The 22,296-nt window shown below is 45.1% G+C and overlaps 1 protein-coding gene across 1 annotated transcript in view; it reads right to left on the reverse strand.

The window, feature by feature from the left end:
- The window catches only part of FOXO3 (forkhead box O3), a gene marked incomplete at both ends in the record, with an annotated part of 70,584 nt that overhangs the window by 14,895 nt on the left and 33,393 nt on the right, over window positions 1–22,296 (reverse strand). The window lies entirely within an intron of this gene.

Consider the following 22,296-nt stretch of genomic DNA (forward strand, 5'->3'; position numbering starts at 1 on the left):
TTCAAAGGCTCTCAGGAAAGGCTACCTCAAGACACTTTCCCAAGCTGCTTTGAATGAGCTGCAGTTTAGTACCCTTTTTTCCTTCTCCTCTCCTTTTGGCACTTTGTTGTTTTTCTTTTTCCCTCAATGAAAGGCAAAGCCTATTTACTCCACTATTTACAAGCACTTACATGTCACTTAGCTCTGGGTGGTCACTGTGTATTGCACAGTGCACAAGTCCGTGCGACCTGTGGCACCCAGAGCAACTCGGTGCCACAGGTCGCAGCAGGGCTTTGGCATGCCAGGCAGCAAACAGAGCATGCTTTCTTCTGTCATGCCCTTCTCCCTTCCCACTCCCCTTCCAGGATTACAGCCAGAACCTGATACAATGCTGTTTGCCACCAACACGCCTTTCAAAAACAAAAGGAAGCATTGTACAGAAACAGGATCGTATCTCAGGCTGCTGGCGATCCAACGCCCCAGTGCACCAAGTCGAAGCTGGCTCGTTCCGATGAGCACAACAAAGACAAAACCTGCGAGTAATCCGTCCTATGGGCACACAGCCCAGGGACAGCTGCCAAGGTGCTCCGGCATGACCCGGCGCACTGGGGACACCGAGTTTGTCCTGCTGTTGGGCCTCCAGCACAAGGCATGGGGTGGAGGTCAGCTCAGGACCAACAGTAAGAGGCAGCCCCACTCCTGCAGCTCTGTCCCCACGGGGTAGGGCTGGCGGCTCCCAATGGGGCTAGGGTGTCTGCAAGTCCTCAAGAGAGACCAACAGGGGTCAGCAGGAAAGGCCCTCGTGGAGCCTTCTGCAGGAGCAGAAGTGGTAACAGCTGTGAGGCCGACATCACACCACTCCTTCAGAATGGTTCTGGGAGATGGCCTCAGGAACAGGAAAGCTCAGAGCCCTGTGGGACATAATCCACTGGCTCTCACAGCTGTCCCAACAAGTAAGGCAGCAAAGAAAGGCCTGGGACACACGTCAGCAGGTATCAGATGCATGACAGGCAGTGGTAAGAAGAGCTTCCCTGCCTCGGGAACGGTGGGGAGTATCGTCTTCCACTCGGTACATAGCAACAGTTGCTAGCATCGGCAGATGCATCGGCGGGATGCAGTGCAAGACATCGCTATGACATCATCTGATTATCACCTTACTTTCTTCATATTCAATTGAATTCCAATAAGGAATTATTTTTAGAATTGCTACAGACAAAAGCCATGAAAACATATATATTACAGATTGGGCTGGAGATGGCCAGGGGCTGCATTTCTAGCAGACAGAGGCTTAACAAGGCCCAATATTTGGAAGCAGAAACCCCAGCAGATGTAACATGTATACATTATCAATGAGGGTAACCAACAGTCTGAAAAATGTGCTTAAAGGCACAGCAGATTCCTCACTGCCTAAAGTTTCTACCTTTAAGAACAGATATTTGTCTGAATGGTGGGGTGCGGCTGACGCTGAATTTGGGATTTGCTGTTGGAAGAGCTGCTGGGAGCTCCAAAGCTCTCACTCTGAAGTCCAGTCCTCAGGTCCTGCACAAGGCTGCTGCCCTGCATCATTGAGAGCTCTCAGCTAACTGCTCTGGCCTCCGATATCAGGCATGCTCTGGTGTTTTCTTCAATTTGCTGAGGGCTACGGGCTGGGCTGGAGACTATCAGGGAGGCCTGGTGTGGGACATCACCCATGCTTATTGCAGCCCTCCTGGCAAATAGCATTGTATCAGCAGTGCAGCAATGCCTCAGTGCTCATGCAGCCACAGGTACTGGTATTTACAAAAAACGGCTGCTTTTTACATCCCTTACTTTGAATATTTGATCTCCCCTATGAATTTTAATGGACTGTGTTACTGTCTCGTGGTTTTTTAGCTTGTCATTTAATATGCTTGTACAGTGACAGACTAATGAAGTACTGAGTGATGTAAAGAGCTGGGTGGTATGTCACAACAACACGTTTTGTAAAATAACAGAGCTAAGCTTTATCTACTTCCATAGCAAAGATGGATTCCCCGCTCCGCCCGCCCCAGATGACAGAAAAAAATATATATATCTGTTTTGAGCAAAAAAGAAGGGGGGGTAAAAAGCAAGACAGGAACAGAACTGCACCATCAGGTTTCCATTTTTACTGCAAATCTCACAATCGAAATGAAGACCTGAGATTAACACACCATTCCGAATGCGCAGCTCCATGCTGACACCAGCGAATGACTTTTCCTGCTGATTTGACTGCCACAACTCACCACATCATGACATGACCGCTAAGAGCCGGCCCGCAGCTCCCACCAGTAGGCTTTTGCAGAGCCTCAGCTCCACAGCAACATGCTATCAGCGGGACCACATGCATCCACGAGAGATAGCAAAAGCCAGAGGAAGCCCCTATCCAGCCAACCAAACAGCTTGGCAGACAAGAAGTGACATGTGGTCAGAGAGATCCCGGAAGAGACACAGTGAAGCGTCTGAATTTCAGAGGCTGCTGCCCCATGTACCGCAGATATGGGAGGCGAGCCAGCAGCCACAGGTTCCTCATGACACCATGCCCTGGTCTGCTGCAGAGACGACAGTCACAAGGGAACAACCATACTCAGTGTGAAGATAGGCTTCCTTGATGCATCTGTACCAAGGGGGTTTATGCGTGAGAGGCCCGGAATAAGTACTTTGGTAAGATGAAAAGAAGGAGAAAATGGAAGGCAAAAGGCAGGCCAGCAAGTAACATGAGTATCTGAAAATATATTGGTGGGATAGGTGGGCAATAAATCACAAATCATCTGGAGATTTATTTGAGGCTGGCTGCCAGTGTGGCTCAGCAGCTCCTTTTTCTGGAGTAGGAAAGGCAAGCAAGCGCAAGGGGAAAGACTGAGCTCTTGTTTACTAGGAAAGCAGATTCCTGAAACCCTGGAATGCACAACAGACTGCACAGGAAAGTGCTCAGTATGCCCTGGCCTCACAGAACATTGGATCTTCAGCTGATGGCTGCACTGCCTCCCACGGCCACAGACACTTCATACCAAAGATACTGCATCCCTTGTCCCTCTCTGAAGATGCCTGCGAGGACACCATGGGCAACACTCAGGGTCCCTGAGGCCTGCCTGCAGCATCACAGAACATCTTCCTATAATTCATCACTAACAGAAGAGAAGCAGCACGGTGTTTTCCAAACCTGATGCACGAAGGGACGTATGACTCCGCTTGCCCCATTCCACACCACCACATGGTCTGGGAGCTGTTGGGAAGTGGAGATTCCTGCAGACTAGCAAGCAGGTGTCTGCTCCCAGTGAACAGCTCCCAAACAACTGCCTCCTTTCTGCCTGGAGAGGTTTTCTTTAACTGTTTACAGTTCCTTTGATCTGTTCCTTCTCAGCACTAGCAAAACAAACTGGAGCTGAGGAGGTAGGATCTTCCCAGTTAATAGCTTCAGCACTGTATCTTAATCCCCCCTGAGGCATCTTCCCAGAGTCGTTTTACCAGCAGCCACTCTCTTGCCTAGTTGCTTTCAAAAAGACTTCGCTATTAGACCTACTCCGCAGAGCCTCACAGCAAACAGCCCAGAAATGGGGTGGATGCCTACTCATGCCCTATAGGAGAGGGGAACCATGCTGGGAGAGAGGATGAGTTAAAGAAGGACAGAGAACAAGAAGAGCCGTGATGTCCAATGTTGGGTACCCTGGATGCCAAAGCTGGTGGTCGAGGCTCTCCATGCCCCCCTCAGTCGTCCTAAATTGAGACTTGCAGCAGAGCACCCCCAAATACAATTCACCCTGCTGCTCTTTGGCAGAAGTATCTGAAGTCAGATAGGGACAATTTCCTCCTCTTCTTTCCAATTATTTATTTTTCTTTGGCTTCTCCCTTTCTGTAGCTGAGACCACAAGCACTGTGGCAAGCTGTTCTCACCTTTCTACAGCCCCAGAGAAATAAACCAAATAATAACAGTGCAGAGAAAGGGGGGAACTTCACTGAGTTCTATGATGTTTTTATTAAAGTGACTGGAGGCACAACACTTCTGCCTCAAATGAGGGGAAAGAGGCAGGGGAAGAGGCACCGCATAATTCACCTGAACCCATAGAAGAGCTGCTACAGACTTTTTTTCTCACCGTTTTCAAGCAAAGGACTTGCCTCAAAGAATAAAGGTTTCTACACCAATAAAGAGTATAATAGCCACAATTTTTAGCCTTAGAGAATAAACAATTTAATCTTTTTTAATATTTTTTTTTACTTCTGAAAAAAACAATCACTAGCTCCTCACTGTGGTACTTCTATAGTAATTAAACAGGCACCAGATGACAAGATAACAAGCTGATAAACGTCAATTCAACGAAGAAGCATCTCTAGCCTAGTTTAAAGCAGAAACTTTCCTATTCTGCTCCAAGAAAAAGAAATTTTCTTTTTCTTTTCTATTTCAGCAGAAATAGATAGACCTTTCTTCCCTCTTCATTTAGGAAGGAAACCACCAGCATGTGATACAGCCTCAAGGCCACAGCTTTTAGAAGGAAAGGCCAATTGGGATAGTTGTTCCTAAGGAGTCTGCTTGACTGCAAGAAGGGGACACATCAAGTCACAGGCAGCCCACCGCCCTCCCTACAGCCACAGCTGCCTTCTGTTCCTCTGAGTGGCAGGGGGGTTTCAGGGATGTGGCAAAGGGGGAAGTGGTGAAGAATTACAGAGACATTGCTGCAGTTTTTGTGCTGACTGTGCTCCTGCACAGCAGTTCCTTCAGAAGGCAACACTCTCTGGCCATTGGGAAGGCCAGGCTACGGACTGAGCAAACAGAATCTCCCATTTCTCTTCTGAGAAGGTAGTAAAGCAGGCTGGAAGCAATGTACCAAGTAGAAGGCTAACGGGAACAAAAAGCCAACATTTTACCACAAAATCAGAAAAACTTGAAAAAAAACCCACAACTTTCTGTGAAAATGTTTTAATAGGTTACCTTCATGTGGACGACTCCCCAGTCTCGCCAACTGACTCACCCTGTGAACTGCCCCACAGTCCGCCTGCCTGCCAGCTCCTGGTTAAACTTGAACATCTTGTGACTGAAATGAATGCATCAAAGGGTAAAACGCCGCGAGGTAATAAGGCTTTCTTTGTCTGACATCTCCAGATGCTCCTCCTCTCACTCTGGCTCCTGCCTATCCTCCAAGTCTGCATCCCCATGCTCCTGACTTTCAGAACTGATACAAAATGGGTAGGCTCAGTCTTTGCTTTTGTGAAGCAGATAAAACCCACTCCCCGTTTGCAAAGCACTGCTTTCACAGAAGCTCAATTTTGGCTGCTCCTGTGATGGTTTTCAGAGCCCTGGTCCCTGTCCTGACGCCATCCCAGCAGAGGTGCTCCGGCCTCACATGGTTCTGCGCTTCTAATGTCCCCCTTTCGGTCTACTTACAGCTGTAGTGAAAGGATTTAAAAAAATAAATTAGTGTATGTCTTACTTTTCCAGTTTTCCTCCCCAGAACAGGAACACCTTCTATCTAGGAGGTGACAATCTAGCTTAAATCATTTTTCCTGCGCTCACTAAAACTATTTTAAAACCAGCAGTAAGGACCAAAACAAACATCCCAGCAAATGTAATGTGTGTTACTCAGTGACGATAAACATTATATACCCACCCTGACTTTTTACTTGATGTGGCTGGAAACTGCTATGTAAGGTGGAAAAAAGTAAGGCAGACTGCTTTCATTTTTGACATCTGTAGAAGAGTTAAGGCTCCCACAGCAGTGATTTACTCTGGCTCCTCATGCTGCCACAGCTTCTGTGTGAAGGAGCCTTGAGGTCTAAATCTTGGGGGGAAGAGAGAGGCTTCATCCTCCAGCCCCTACCTGCTGCCGTGCTGCCTAAGCAGAGGGAGCTCCTTTTCCTCGCCCGCCACAGCAGAGCTCAGCAAGGCAAAGCCCTGTCTAGCCAACAAAGCTCTTTACCACCAATATCCTCATTAAACACAGCCTTATCAGAGTCCGGTTTCTGCAGTTTTAAGCAGTCAAGAATTAACTCAGTCAATATTTACAATTTCAAGCCAGGATTAGAGGCCAGAGCCAAGGGCAAGCTGCAACATGGGCACCCAGTGCCGCATTTCCAGACCGTGCTCTGCCTCCTGCCCTACCCATAGAATGGAGCAGTCCATCCCAACATGGCTGCAGGACCATGGCCTCTCTGAGCCCCCAACAGTTGGGCACAGTGTGAGCCTCACCCCACCACCTGTCATCCTGATGGAGACCTTGATCCTGCTGCAAACTCCTGGCGGCAGTGCTGCTTTCCACTAAAGACATACAGAAACAGTGAAAGGAAATCTCTATAAACAGGCAGAATGATATGAAATTACAGACTATGCCTTCTGTGTGCTTCCACTGGTGTTCTTAGAGAGCCTAGTAAAGGGCTAGAGGAAAGGTTAGAAAGAGCCATAGGAATAAAGGAGAAGGAAGCCAATTTTGATCCTCCCTTCAGCTGTACTTTGTACAAGCTTCTTAGCCAAATTACAGCTCTGGCTCAAAAACCAAAACATGCATTATTTGTTGTACATTAATCTATGTATCAGAATCATCAATACTAATGACTGTATGAGGTTTCACTGCCAATTTCCCTGGACTTCTGTGTGCCACTCAGCAAAGCAGAAGTACACAGATTTTGGTACATGCCTAAGCTACAATGATTTTTCAACCCTTCCCTTTCTACTGAGTTTACTTTACAAAAGATATTGAGTAGGTAAACTCGTTACTGAGTCTTGTTATAAAAATGAAGAAAATACTTCTATTGCTTTTGGCATAAAGTGCAAAAAGTTAGCTTTCTGCTTGAGCAAAAGCCTGAGAAATGAACAATGCACACAGCACACATTGTTCTACAAGTGCGTGTGAGCAGGCCACATGCCAGCTGAGCGCTGTGGATGTCATGCCAAGGCAGAGGGGCACACCAGGAAGGGAGGTGGGGAGTGACCGCACTGATTGATGTCTCACTGATCCACATCTGGGGGGTCTGCACCTCGAGAAACAAATAACTACAGAAAAACAAATAAAAAGCACAACAGAGCCTGGGTTCTGTCCAGGATCCGTGTGTGATCGAGGCTGCTGGAAACCCAGCTACAGGGAGAGTGGAACAGAAACTCAAGTTAGTTGCATGAACAATTCTAAATTATCAAATGTTTCAACTTGCCACAATTTAAACATTACAGCAGCTAGGGAAAATTAAGGTTTTATGGTACTTATACTCAAGAATTAGCTAGTGTAAAGACAGGAACAGGTCTGAGAGGGGACATGCAGCCAGCACTACATGAAATACGTTCAGTTTCACTGTGAAATCACACAGTGGTGTTGTAAGAGACAAACTAGAAAAGGTCTGATGCTCAGAGACTGGTCAGAAGGAACAGCCATTGCGTGCAGAGCACAGGGACAGCCCAGCTCTAGGCATCCCCTCCTGCACAACCCTATGTGCAGCCCATGTGTGAAGGGAGGAAGCACCAGGCAGCCAGCAGAAAGCCACGGCATCTTGCTGCAATGTAGACACAGGACTGCAGAGCAGCCCTGGCAAAGCCCCCCCAGCACTTCTGGCTTTATTTCATTGAGTGTGCATGCTAAGAGCTCAGACAAGACAAGGCCATCACCCCCAAAGAGCACGCGCTGCTTATTCATCTTTTTCCAAATGAAAAGGAGAAGCTTTCAGCAAGCCAAAACCCGTGGGGAGATTTTCAGTCCCCAGAGGCAGTAGCAGGTGCCTTGATTCCTACTCAAGTCAGCAGAAATCAGGTGCCTAGCTCATTTGTGCCTCTGAAATCCCCTCGGTAATAGCTTAATGCAACAAAAGGGAGAAGCAAACGGGTTTTGTCTATGGGCTGCTTCTCAAACAAAGAATACAAATTGCATGTGACAGGCTGCTGCGCGAGCCGGGCTCTGTTTGTCTACGTGCAAGTGGAAGAGTGAACGGAGAAGTATGCAAACTTTAGAAGGGCATATTGCTGCCAGTCATTTTCAGTAACACAAATAAAAGCCATCTCAGGAATCCCACAGGCCCCATTACACAAGGCTCCTTGGTGGGAGCAGCCTGCAGGTTGGGAGAGCAGGAACTGCACCCCTGGGGAGTCAGTGGAACCTCTTCACGGGGAATCAATGCAACCAGGCACCTCCAGTTTCACAGATTTTTAAAGATTTGGTTCATCTCTCTAAAGAGACAAAAGAACAAAATACGGAACTTGGATCCAAATCTGAATTCGCCTGTGTAGGCTGCTTGGGCAGGTCAGGCATCTATCAACTAAAAAACTCATCCTGACGTTGCTGGTTTCCAAATGGCTCTTTTGATCACTTCATGAGCACTGCAGTTGAATTTATTTTTTCCCCCTATTCAACTTCCCCAGATCTCCGTGGATGATAAATGCTAAAGTCAGTAAACATACTGGGATTTGATGTGGGTTTTGTTTTTTTGGTTATTTTTTTCACTTCATAAAAATCTTTGAAGCAGCACCAGCATTGGGCAGTACTGGAGAAAGCTGTTCTCACACTAGGGAGAAACAAGCAGCCAGGTCCTGGTATGCTGCTACACCAGTCAGTAAGAGCCAGCCAGCACCTTGCTCCTATGTTAGCATTTAAAAGAGGTCGAAGCTTTCAGAGGGACCTCAGACAATTAGATGCTCCAGGCCCACTGAATTTCATTTAGCTTTGTGCACTTACTTTCTTCAGGTTCTAAAATCAGACCTATCAAGTACACCTATAATCATACTTAAGTTTGAAAATGCCTTTTTGCTTTTGTCTGCATGCAAGTCTTTATTCAGGAGCATCTTTTGTGGGTATGATTAACTTCAAACGTGCTTAAGTATTTCTTGAAGTAAACACAACTTAAGCATATTTAGATTTAAGCAGGTGCTTGCCTGCTGTTCTGAAGAAAGATGAACTTAATTACACATCTATGTGTTTTTCTAAACGGAGCCTTTTACACTGCTTGCGTCTTTTCTTCCTTGTGATTCTTTTCTTTTTCTAAATGCTAAATTCTCACTACAGAGTTTATAAACTCAGTTATTTTTAGCTCTCTGTAATACTCAGACTACGATGTGTGAGTACAGATTATACTAACTTATTTTTAACGTTTTAATTTTCATCTGAAGGAAACCATTTGCACATGCCCAGCTTCGACACAAATTTAAGCAGTCTATGATTAGCGCTAATTGCTGGATATGCCGTATCACCGTGTAATATGCTGATCTTCTGAAGCCTTTAGTGGCAATCTTTAATAATCTGTCTCTAAACCGAGGCATGAACTCGGCTTCTCTGCATGTTTTGTCTGACTGAATTTGACTTGTTAATCTTCCCAGGAGCTGCGCTCAAAGAGCAGTAACATTTAAAGATCAGCGTTAAGATAGACATACCTGGATTCATCTCAATGGAAGTCAGTAATGCCAACTCTCACATTCTAAGCAATGCTGAGATGAAAGATAGGCGTTCAGGTGCCTCCTGACAAAGAGTGGGAAGCATGAGGCCTGCTGCCAGCAGCACTGATGGTAACTGGTCCGAGGCCATCTCACTTTTTACCCCAGAGCATGTTCCAGTGGTATCACACATGCACTGACTAGCCAACACTGGGGACCGTGCCTGGCAGTGTCACAGGGGTAACAAAACCACGTTGCCCAGCAGTTATTTATGAGGCCTCCTTTCATCCTCCCAATCTGTTCCAGAGTCTTACTGCATTTATACACTGCATTACAGCATTCAATTCAGCCCATTCACACCTATACGGGCCATCCTCCTCCATCACTATGAACCTGCCTTGCCTCCTGTACACGGTGCTGGCCATGCTCAACTTACTGGGTTTCTGTAAGCCAAGAGCCATTTAAGTACATGACTAGCAAACTCTATGGCCAACTGCAGGATCAGCTGAACTAGCCAAACTGTGCTCAAAATAGGTCACTTCTGTGTTATCAAATGTACTTACTCCAACTACAATCACAGAAAAACACTTTAAAGTGGAGAAAAAAAATATGGTAAGAAACAGAGAGGAGAGAAAAGACATAACGTGAATGTTATTGTCTTACTCCTTCAGAAGAGAAGGCTATACACAGGTCCTATCTTCTGGATAAGGAATAGGCTTTAAAGTGAACTTGGCTTTTATCGTGTATTAAGAGGCTGCAAGAGATTGCATTAAGTTTCCTAGTACTTTGATGAACATTTGTACTAGACATTAGGAGGAAATTCTTCACTGCCCAGAGAAGCTGTGGATGCCCCATCCCTAGAGGCTCCTTCAAGGCCAGGTTGGATGGGCAGCCCACAGCAGCAGGTTAGAACAGGATGGGCTTAAAGGTCCCTTCCAATCCATGCCATAGATTCTATGACTCTATGATCTGAAGCAAAACTACAGAATAAAGCATTCAAAAACTGCCACGGTAGCCTCTTCCAAAGCCAGCCAGGCTTGTATTAAAGACATCCCAACTTGTGTCTTGCATTAATGAAGCAGATTGGCAAAACATGAGAAAATGCCGTAGAGGACATCCTTCCTTGTACAAAGCAGCCAACAGGTTGTGAATTCTTCCCAGGGTCCTACAGACAGAACTTCTTGCAGTCCACTGCAAGTTTGACTCTTTCTCTTATGTGAAAACACAAATGCAACTTAGTCCCTTTGGAAGTAATACAGGTTCACCTTGGAAGCTAAGATTCATACTACTTGGAATGAGACAACCAAGCAAAGTAGTGCCACAAAGAGCAGTAGAACTCCTGATGTGTAGCATGCAAACTGAAAGACAAGGCCAGGTTGGATGGGGCCCTGGGCAGCCTGGTCTAGTATTAAATGGGAAGGCTGGTGGTCCTGCATCTGGCAGGGGGGCTGGAGATTCATCATCCTTGAGGTCCCTTCCAACCCTGGCCATTCTGTTATTCTGTGATTTCATGTCAATCAAATGGCATTCACCCTTCACACCTTTCTTAAGGCACTCTCTAAAGAAGTGATAAACGCTACTGAAGAAAACAAGACTCTCATTTTCTTCGCACCATGGTTCCTTCTGCAAGGTGTCTTCTTCGTGTAAACAGATTGGTTTTGTAAATGGAAAACACGCAAAAAAAACCCTGTTCTGATTTCTTGTTTGTATTATTTCACTTGAGAAATACAAGATTCATAGACAATGGCTCTAATGCAGAAAGGGACCGTGACACCATACAAAGCCATAATGAGACTAATCCTTCCATCTCCTCCTAATCCCTTCTGAGAATGAAGGCAAGATACTTACTACTTTTACCAGCATTATCTGACCTCCCCCTCTGACTGCCAGTTACAGTAATACAGTACGTACTGTTCAGAGCTGCTGAGTCAAAGAAAAAATAGCTCTGGTAATTAGAAAACAAACAAACAAAAATAGACTCTTTCTCTCCCTCCCCTCCTCCTCAAATCAAGCAACATCACACGCTGTGAATCACACCACGGCCATCATATGTCCATATCAGAAGCCCTGTACTTGCTATTTCTTCGGCTGTGCATGTGAAGAAGAGAAAAATCTTTCACCACATTAGTTATCATAAAATACCTGCTGAGTCAATCATTTATCTTAGTGAGGCAGGGTGTCTCAAGATGTTGATTTCTGATCATGAACTGCAGATTTTTGGAGGAGGAAGCATTAACCAGAGAGCAGTCACACTGTGTGTTTGATCCTAGTATTTGCTGACTTAGGAGCAGCTTGTTTTTCGTAACTTGTTTGGTTTTAAAATGTGAATGCTGATGCTGAATTTAGTTTTATTTTTACAGGACAACCGAGTAATACAACATACTACGTAACATATACACTCTTTCTTTCTTTGTACCTTCATCTGGAACGTAAATGCTAACACAATAATAGGACTCCTAAAAGCCTCTCTTGGACTGAAACTGAAAACAAACCACATGCAAGCATGTGCACTACTGCATAGTGCTATGAGCACAGCTGCATGGTGCTACAAAAACAGACTGCACGCTCGCCAGTGACACACCTCCCCCTTGCAGCACTGCAAACAGTGGATGAAAAACTGTCACCATTTAAATAACACCAGAAAAGCTAGATTCCATTTACAGTAACTTTTCAAAACCAGCATTAAATGCAGTCAAAAAGCCTCCAAGCTACACAAGGATGCATACTTCCAGATACAGATATCCTATTGCTGTGCTGAAAGGCACTGGCAGAATGGAAAACGCATTCACTTCCACCAAGTGCTGCCAGAGTATTTCTCTCTAAAGAAAGCAAATGGCTGAATAATCAACTGCAAATGACTTCTGGGTCACAGAAGCAGGCGGAGAGGTTGAAACCTTGAACTACTGCTGCTGATGTATAGTATCTTTATCTCCCTGCTCCCCATGGCACATAGTTGCTGGTTATCTCACAGGATGAATGACCCGCCTACAATGAATTATGCCTGCTTATCTTCCAGACAGGGCATATACTAAGTCATTAAGTCATCTAAGAGCATAAACCCAAGGGAATTACTAACTGAATGGGAAATCCTGCCTCACTCTTAGCCATTGTGTCAGACTTCTGAGTGCTGCTGATGCAAGAGCAGTGGGCTAGGGGCTTGAAGACCTCTTACCCGCTGGCCTGCCTACCTGCTTTCTGCTCTTCACTTTTTCTGTATGGTGCTGTCGTCACAGGGCCCACTTCCTTCAGAGCCAAGTCCCTCTGAGCACGGAGTCTTTAAAAACACAAAGTGACCTGCTGCTACAAACAGCCAACATGAGAGGAGCAAAGAGCTCGCAGGCATTGCATTCTCTCCGGGATATAATGGGTTTTGTCTACATGAAAGAGTGCACTTCTTCTGAAGAGCAGTCCATTTTTTTTTTAATTAAAATACATTGATTTAGTGACAGAATTTACGATAGAGTATCTGACAAGCCCACTGACCTTCACACATACACACAAACGACTGAGGCTTGATACAGCCAGAGAAGCTGATTCTCATTCGAGACAATAAAACAGTTAAAACATTTAGCTCACCAACTCCAGCAAAAAAGTGGAGAACCCTCCTAAGCAAAGCATAGCAAAAGCACAGTCAGATAACACCCAGGGAGTCTAAGGGAATAAATAACACCTCTATATATAGTGGAAAGAACACATCTGACAGAGGGTCACCCATGTTTGTTTTTTTTACAGCATCACTAAGCTCTGGCTCATCATCTGCCTGAGATGCTCCATGTACTATTCCAGCTCCCACTGCTGTTTGCACTGAGCAAAGGAAGGGAAGTTGTTAGGATGTGTAGAGGTGAAATCAGAAAGGCAAAAGCCCAGCTTGAATTTAACCTAGCTGCTGGTGTGAAAAGGAATAAGAAACTCTTTTATAAATACATTAACAGTAAGAGGAGGACAAAGGAGAATATCCACTCTTTGCTGGACGAGGCTGGGAATGTGACCACTGAGGATAAGGAAAAGGCGGAGGTTCTGAATGCCTTCTTTACGTCTGTCTTTAAAAGTCAGACCAGTTATCCTCAGGATACCCCTCTCTCTGACCTGGTAATCTCGGCTGGGGAGCACACTAACCCCCCTGTCATTCTGAAAGAAACAGTCAGAGACCTACTGCTCCAGCTGGACTGTCACAAGTCGATGGGGCCAGATGAGATCCACCCAAGAGTGCTGAGGGAACTGGCGGAGGTGACAGCCGAGCCGCTTTCCATCATCTGTCAGCGCTCCTTGTTGACTGGTGAGGTCCCAGATGACTGGAGGCTTGCCAATGTGACTCCCATTTATAAGAAAGGTCGTAAGGAGGATCCGGGGAACTACAGGCCTGTCAGCCTGACCTCGGTGCCAGGGAAGGTTATGGAGCAGATCGTCTTGAGGGAGATCATGCGGCATGTGCAGGGTGACCGGGGGATCAGGCCTAGCCAGCATGGGTTCATGAAGGGCAGGTCCTGTTTGACCAACCTGATCTCCTTCTATGATCTAGTGACCCATCTGGTGGATGAAGGAAAGGCTGTTGATGTGGTCTACCTAGACTTCAGCAAAGCCTTTGACACTGTCTCCCACAGCATTCTCCTGCAGAAGCTGGCAGTCAGAGGCTTGGATGGGTACACTCTTGGCTGGGTAAGGAGCTGGCTGGAGGGCCGGGCGCAGAGAGTGGTGGTGAATGGAGTCAAATCCAGCTGGCGACCGGTCGTGAGTGGTGTTCCGCAGGGGTCGGTGCTGGGGCCTGTCCTCTTCAATATCTTTATAGATGACCTCGATGAGGGCATCGAGTGCACCCTCAGTAAATTCGCAGATGACACCAAATTGGCTGGAAGCGTGGATCTGCCTGGGGGTAGCGACGCCCTACAGAGGGATCTGGACAGGCTGGAGAGCTGGGCTGGAGCCAATGGGATGAGTTTCAACAAGGCCAAATGCCGGGTCCTGCACTTCGGCCACAACAACCCCAGGCGACGCTACAGGCTTGGGGCGGTGTGGCTGGAGGACTGCGTAGAGGAAATGGACCTGGGGGTATTGATTGATGCTCGGCTGAACATGAGCCGACAGTGTGCCCAGGTGGCCAAGAAGGCCAATGGCATCCTGGCTTGCATCAGAAACAGTGTTGCAAGCAGGAGCAGAGAGGTGATTGTTCCCCTATATTCAGCACTCGTCAGGCCGCACCTCGAGTACTGTGTCCAGTTTTGGGCCCCTCACTGCAAGAAAGATATTGAGGCCCTGGAGCATGTTCAAAGAAGGGCAACGAAGCTGGTGAGGGGTCTGGAGCACAGGCCATATGAGGAGAGGCTGAAGGAGCTGGGAATGTTCAGCCTGGAGAAGAGGAGGCTCAGGGGAGACCTTATTGCTCTCTATAACTTCCTAAAGGGAGGTTGTAGTGAGCTGGGGGTCGGCCTCTTCTCTCGTGTCATTAGTGATAGGACCAGGGGGAATGGTTTCAAGCTACGCCAGGGGAAATTCAGGCTGGACATGAGGAAGTATTACTTTTCAGAAAGGGTGGTCAGGCACTGGAATGGACTGCCCAGGGAGGTGGTGGAATCACCGACCCTGGGGGTGTTCAAGGAAAGACTGGATGTTGCGTTGAGGGACATGGTTTAGTAGGAGCTATTGGGAATAGGTGAACGGTTGGACTGGGTGATCTTCTAGGTCTTTTCCAACCTTAGTGATTCTATTCTATTCTATTCTATTCTATGAGCAACTCATGTAATAGTTAAATACCTCCTTCCAAATATTCTCAGCACCTACAAAGGAAAGAGGCTCAGCAGCATTTTTATCAAAAAGGAATTACACCAGCCCCTCCAGATGTTGCTACGCTGTTGGCACCCAGTCTCCAAAGCTGTTCTGCAAGGGCTGCAGCTCAGGTTTGATCACAGTTTCCACATCTGCAGCATGGCAAACATCCCAGCCAGCATTTCACCAAAGTCAGAAAGGCGAGGCATGGGGCAGAATCCTCCACACTTCACCACACCTGAACAGTGCTGAACCTGGACATCCACCTGCATGATCTCTATCAGGAAGGAAAATAAGCAGGCTCCTTCAGGAAATAAGAAGCCTGTCAGAACAGTGATTTGCTCCTTTGCAAAACTGCAAAGCAATCTCTGACCTTTGCCTGTCAGTATCCCCAGTATACCTGCAGAAACGATGCCTACTGTCATTTTAGCACTCCTCTGAAAACTAAAATAATAGAATGAAAAAAAAGGACAAATAAAAAAAAAGTTCAAGTCTTTTGCTTCACTTACAAACTTTACTTAAAGAACACTCCTCTCAGCCTGGTCACCATGACAGGCTTCCCTGAATGCTACCAGATAAAAAATAAAACCTAATCCTTGCTTGAACGTTCTTGGGACGGTGCCAGGATATTTATATCTTTCCAGGGCAGAACTCAAACTAGGCCTCATGCTATCACTTGTGCCAAGAAAAGTCTTGCTAGGACATGGAAGGAGGAAATTGCTCTCGTTTCCATGTGGACATCAGAAAACTTTGTCCAAAAACAGAGGACACCACACAGAAGGTCAGGGAGAAATCAGATTTTTGTTTGGAAAGCATGGGCTTCTCACACCGCGCTGCTCACAACTTTCTGTAGGACAGTACACACTTACTGTCATTCTTCTGCATTTTTTTTTAATTTTTTTTTAAAGTTGGGACATTCTACATGAGTTTAAAAAAGAAAACAAAACCCTTAAGTATTCCACATTTTGTTTTCAAACAGTATTTTACACCCCAAAATGTGAGAGGCATCTCCGGAAACGAGATTTTAATCTCATCTTCCTATGCACAGTGGTTTATATAAGGACTTAATTTTCCTTCTCTTATATAACACCTATTTTTTCACACTGTGCCTCCAGCCACTACTACAAACAAGGAGTTAAACTGCATGATGGTGAAAAGATTTCATTAACAGATGAGCTTCTTAGCTTGTGAGCAGCCTGCTAAAGGAAAAATAAAAGCAACAGATTTTCGGGTTTTGTAGACAAGGACAGAAAGGACTCCCTTGTTAGCTTCTATTTATGGTCCCACAGCAGATGACCTGAATCTCCTCCATACTCATCCCCTTCTACAGAGCCTATAGCTTAGATTATTCACTTCTTAATGAAAGCACCACCTGCCAGATGGACAAGAGAATAATTACATTACACTTACATTAATAAAATACATATGAGCCCCATTTGCTGCACACAGAGCAGTGCTTTATGTCTGGATCCATATACAGTAGTGAGACACACTGAAAGGGGATTTTCCTTACTGTATTTTATGATAATGAAGATCAAGATCTGATTCATGCAATTACCTGGAGCAAATACACTTGATATGGGAAAGGCAACTCTCAGTAACACACTGCCTGCCACATCTCATAGGTGAGGCTTTAGCCATTCCACCCATAAGGCACTGCCATTCCCACCTGAAACCCTGAGCAGGAACAGAGATAACACCAGAACTTACGCAGAAGTAAGCTCCATTGAGTGTCACACAGAGGGAGGGACCTTATCTGAACTTGATAAAAACACTTTGGATTTAATTTTAGGGGTGAGCAAAAGTTCAAACCAATTAAGCCCCCATATCCCTACTATTACTGACAGCACTGACCAACCGCATGTCCTGTCCTGGTGGTGTGTCTCGGACAGCATTTCCACCTCTCTGCTAAAAGCCTCATCAGTCATGTTTCTGGGAAACAGAGATAGAGAATTAGAAAACAAAACTGAATGGGAGATGTAGCACATAATAGATTCATCATTAAAAAGATCACCACAGATTGAGCCGCTCTCTGCATGGCCAGTGCTGCTGCATTTGTGTTGAAGTACAGCAAATTGATTCCACCTCCCCTAGAACATTTTGAGCTATTCTGACTGCTTTTATCTGGGAGAGCAACAAGACCCACTTGCACCTTCTGCTGGTTGAGTCCATTTCCCATTTCTCCCAGGAGAGGTGACCTCTTCAACAAAAGAACACACTTCAGAACAACAACACTTCAGAAGTTTAACCTCCAGAAAGAAATTCTACTAAGATCAAAATGTCAGTGATGCCGTTCTTTCCGTCTGTCCTGCTACTTTAAAGGTTTCTCCAAGTTTCCCTGCAAAGGGCTACTAAGGTTTTTCCAACCTATTCCAGCTTTCTTGGTTCTTGTTCCCTAGATGAAATACAACTTTAAAAGTTCTTGTGATTCCATCCTCACAGATGCTTGAGGAAACTACTGTTTGGTACGATAGAAAACTGAAATTCTGCCATTCAGTTCAGCAGTATCTGCATCTCAGTTACAGTCCTAGTTGCAGGCTGAAAGAACAGGAGCATGGCCTTTAGTGTCCCCCTAGTTCTCTCTCTTTTATTGGGAAAAAGTTTCCCCTTCAAGAGATCAAGAAGCACAGAATGACTTGGGTTACTAAAAAGTCATTTAATTTCAAGTGCCCTGCTATGGGCAGGGTTGCTATCCACTAGACCAAGCTGCTCAGGGCCCCATCCAACCCGGCTATCATGATCTAGGGAAGTAAAAACAGTGGAGGAAGCTCAGAGCCAACACAAACCAATGGTGTAGAAGCCCGTCCTTCTGACTAACTACTGCACGTAGATTTCCCCTGAAGGAAGAAAACACCTCCACCAGTTTGCTGGAGACCTGAATTTCAGCCCCAGCCAGACAGCAGTCCTCGTCTCACCAGAAGACAGCCTCCAGCACTGGATGGCTTCCATCAGGATCCCATTAAGTCTGTGCATCTGCAGCACGCTCAGATTTTGCCAGAGCCACGTGTGTCTTTGGAGCAGACTTTGACATGGTGTTTATTTCTGGCTTCGAAATGGCTTTCATGGCCCTTAAGTAAAGCCTGTTTTCTGGAAACCCAATAATTTCTTAAACATGTTCACAAATGCATCCCTGTTACCTGGCAAACACTCTTGAAGCTACTAAATGCTCATAGCTTTTGTTTTTACTTTTGAGACAACAGGCTGTTTCTCTGAAGAAATCTGTTGTTTAGGACACGTACTTTGGTGCTCAGGATTCTTTCTTTTCTATCACAGCAATGTACATCAGCCTCAGCTCTTGATGCGTTCCTGAGTCTAAGCAGACGTGAAGTGTCACAGACATGGACTAATGCCTGTGTCATGAAACCAGAAATTATGTCAGAACCCAAGACCTGCAGAAAAGAAACCCCTTGCGCAGTGCACAGCTCAGGTAGCCCGTGTCATAGATCATCCATGATCCCAAGCAATTCTTCATGTTCTGGGCAAAAGTGGGGTATAGATCTAAATTCCCAAATGCAGCAATATTTACTGCACTAGCTCAATGATTCACTGAGAACAGGATGTACCCAATTATTCTATGTATTTTTCTGACCATATTTCATACACTTCAGTTGCACAAGTAGAGAAACACATTCTTTCTTGCTTGTCCATTAAAATTCATTTTAAGAAAGGCCATCTGACTTCAACAATAAAATCACAAATTGGCTATATGCATGTTGTTGTGTTTTTTTTTGCTTTTGTTATTGTTGTAACCATGGAATCAAAAAATTCAGCAGCTGAGTAGACGTATTCCAGGATACAATTGCTTTCCTTTTCATCTCAACCTGCTGAGAAAAGTTTTGCTTTTAACATAAGATACTGGTTTTGTTCCAAACCCAAAAATTAAAACCAGCAGTTCTGAGGACACCAATATCTAAGCCAACAATATTTGGCTCCCTAACATAAAAATTAGCAGAATTGTTATTACTGAAAACAAACCATTAAATCTTTCCAGGATAAATAAAAACTTAGAATTCTGACTATCAGTTCATAAACAATACTTCTAATTTAGCTTGTTTGAACATCACACCACAGATGAAACAGATGTACAAGGGCTGCTCTGAAAGTAATACCTCCTATTTTATTTTGTTGGCCTGCTCCATCAGAGGTGGATGTCGGTGGTATGGCAGTAGAGGTTGAACCCTCCTGACAACATTCCACTATATTTCATTGATGTGCAGCAGGGGAACACTAACAAAATGGCATCTGACATGGATGTGCATATGAAGCAAAACGAGTGTCATGGAATTCCTCCACACAGAAACAGTTCGTTCATTGACATTTGTTGAATGTTGATGGAGACCAATCAGTAGATATGAGCACAGAGAGCAGTGGCAACAGCAGGTCATTTTCTTGGTTGCATGTATCCACAAGCATAGCACGCAGGCTCTTATTCATTGCTAGTGAAAATACACAGCTAATAGTGGTAACTGTTGAAAAACAGTGTTCTGTAGCTGAGAAATTGTTATTGTGCTTTTTGAGTCTGTTGCAGTTTCCATGGAAGTAAATAAGAGGCATTACTTTTGGAGCAACCCACGTCATTTTAACATCTTTAACACTAGTTCCACTACCTTCGCTGGCCAGAAACAACTTTTCCTTTCCATGATGGGTTGCTACAAGTACTCATAACTATTTGTATTGCAGCTGAAATATCAAGATAACATAGCCAACAACCAAGCTGACCTCTTGACAAGCATGTCCAATACTTGAGGGTAGCCACACAAAATTACTTTAAGAATGAAACTTGTTGTTTGTTGTGAAAGTAGCAAAGATAACAGTGTGAAATATGAATGCTCTGCGGGGTCCCCATCTCCCACTGTAACACGCACGCAATGTTTACAAGAATCACAGTAGTTAGGGAACATGATGAAGGCGTTCAGTTGCAATAAATCAGTTTTCACCTAGAGATCTCAAACCACTGCAGCAGGAGATGCAGCCAGACTTGCAGCTCCCATCACTGCCAGGGAAGCAGAGGCAACCCACACGCCTTAAGTCTATGGCTGTGATCACCCTGCCTAGTGTCAACACAGGAGCCTCCACAGCAACTGCTTTCACCTACTATCCTCTCCCAGCACACAGGTAGCACAGCAATGCAGGCAGCTCCACCCCTCCGGCACAGAGCTGTCTGGACAGTCCCTGTATCTCTGCTTGCACAGGAGAGCCTTCCACCCTATTTTTCTTGAACAGCCATTTATTATGTTACCAATTCACTTTATCCACTAAATTTCACAAAGAAGGCACAAATTTCAGCTCCCAAATGATGAACTGGCAAGGCACGCCAGAATTCTGGTTTAGTAGTATAGACAGTACAGGGTGGGTTTTATTCTCTGGTCCAGCTCTTATCTGCTCTTTTTTGACTGTAGTTGCATTTCCATCATAGAAAGTATGCTAGATGCAGTTCCCTCCTGCAGAGGATAAGCTGCACTGAGACATTAGGATCTGAAAAACACAGAATCTGAAGCACGCTGGCCAGTTTGAAGCTGCCCTGCACTTGAAGGCACTGAGTGTCACCTCGCCACTTGTGTGTGAAGTCACTCATTTACCTTTGCAAGCTCACTTACGAGAGACATAAGAGTAAGGAAGGCCAAATTAAAACTCTAAGCCCATTAATCACACTTGCATGACTTCAGATAATACAACGTGCACCATATGCTTATGTAGGTCTTGCCTTGGGCCATAATCTAGATTATGGAATCCTCTTCACAACAAGTAGGGCTGCAGGGAGAAAGAAATTACAGAAGCGAGGAGGGATAGATATGGGTCATGTGAATTCATTCCCTCTTTAAGAGGCAGTTATGTAAGGACTTCATACCTGAGCTCAAATGGGCTGATTAACATTCCTGAAACGAAACTCATCAATTCTTCACATTAAATGAGGCCAAAACTGATGGCACATACCCACTCTTTGACACGTTAAATGCCCTGGAGTTCAAATGGATCATTGCAGCTTCACAAAGTTCTCTCTGAAGAACTGCCAAAGGAGCAAAGTTATGTGAAATACCACTTCATCATTCCTATGGTAGCAGCAACGTGCAATCACACAAATGGCAGTGAAAGAATGCAGCTGAAGTAGTTCCTTTGACCTACTGCAACACATCAAGAAAGCTCTTCAGCCTGGCTGCTGGATTGCAGGCAGTTAAGCATCACAGTAATTTCATGTCTGTATCTGCAGATAATGTTGTATGGAATTCCAAGACTGGCAGCAATACAAATTCTTAAAAAAAAATAATAAAGAGAAAATTGGACCTACTTGAATTACACTCTTTCTATGCTAAATTAATCCAAATTCTGTTCAGTGTGTGCAGTATTTCACATGGAAAAAAAAGTAACTTGGAGGGGGAAAATGAGCCACGTGAAGATATGCAAAGAGTTAAAATCCAATGCATCATGAAATGAGTAATTTTATCAGGTCTATAGTTTGAAGTCAGTTTCTTTCAAAAAAGAAAAAAAGCCACCCTTCCAACAGACTACAGCCTGACACGAGTGGTTCTGGATAAATGGTTACAGTGCACAGCTAGCCTAGACTGCCATCCTAAAATGTGCCTGTCTGAAAGGCTGGACTAGGGAAGACACGGTATTTTTTAACCTCCCTTTCAACAACAGAAAGCTTTCTGATGGAGACTCAGGAACATGAAGATGCTGAAGGAAGTGTATTTTATTTACCTCAGTAATTTACACAATTAATCTGCTTCCAATACACATGTATGAAAGCATTAACCTGCTGACATCCCAATATATTTTTAATAATACTTGCCATGTAAAAATGCGGAAGCCTTCTGTGTCAGCTTTCATTTGTGACGATTAAAATAGATGGACATTTCAACTGAGCCCAAGCACTGACGGGTTGTGGACTTCCGTTGCTTTTGCAGTCTGGGAAAGAGAACCTTCAAGCCTTTGCTGAGCTTGAAAACATTAGCAGCATCTGTTGCCAGTTCATACCAGTACTTTTGTGCATATGCAGCTTCATACAAATCAAAGCCTCATTGCCTCTGCCAAAGGAAAGGACAACCTTTTCCTTTCGCATGTTGCCAGTGAACTCCTTCAGACAGAGAACATTTATGTAAGTGTTCCTATGCAACCGATGCTTTGGGCACAGCCTCCAGCAGAACATCTCCATGTTCTGCACCGTCTGGGCGATGCTACAAGCACAGCCCTTGGCCCCAGGTTCTGCAGAGGTGTCAGAAACA

The sequence above is a fragment of the Tetrao urogallus genome (assembly GCF_951394365.1).
Source record: "Tetrao urogallus genome assembly, chromosome: 2".
Lineage (NCBI taxonomy): Eukaryota > Metazoa > Chordata > Aves > Galliformes > Phasianidae > Tetrao > Tetrao urogallus.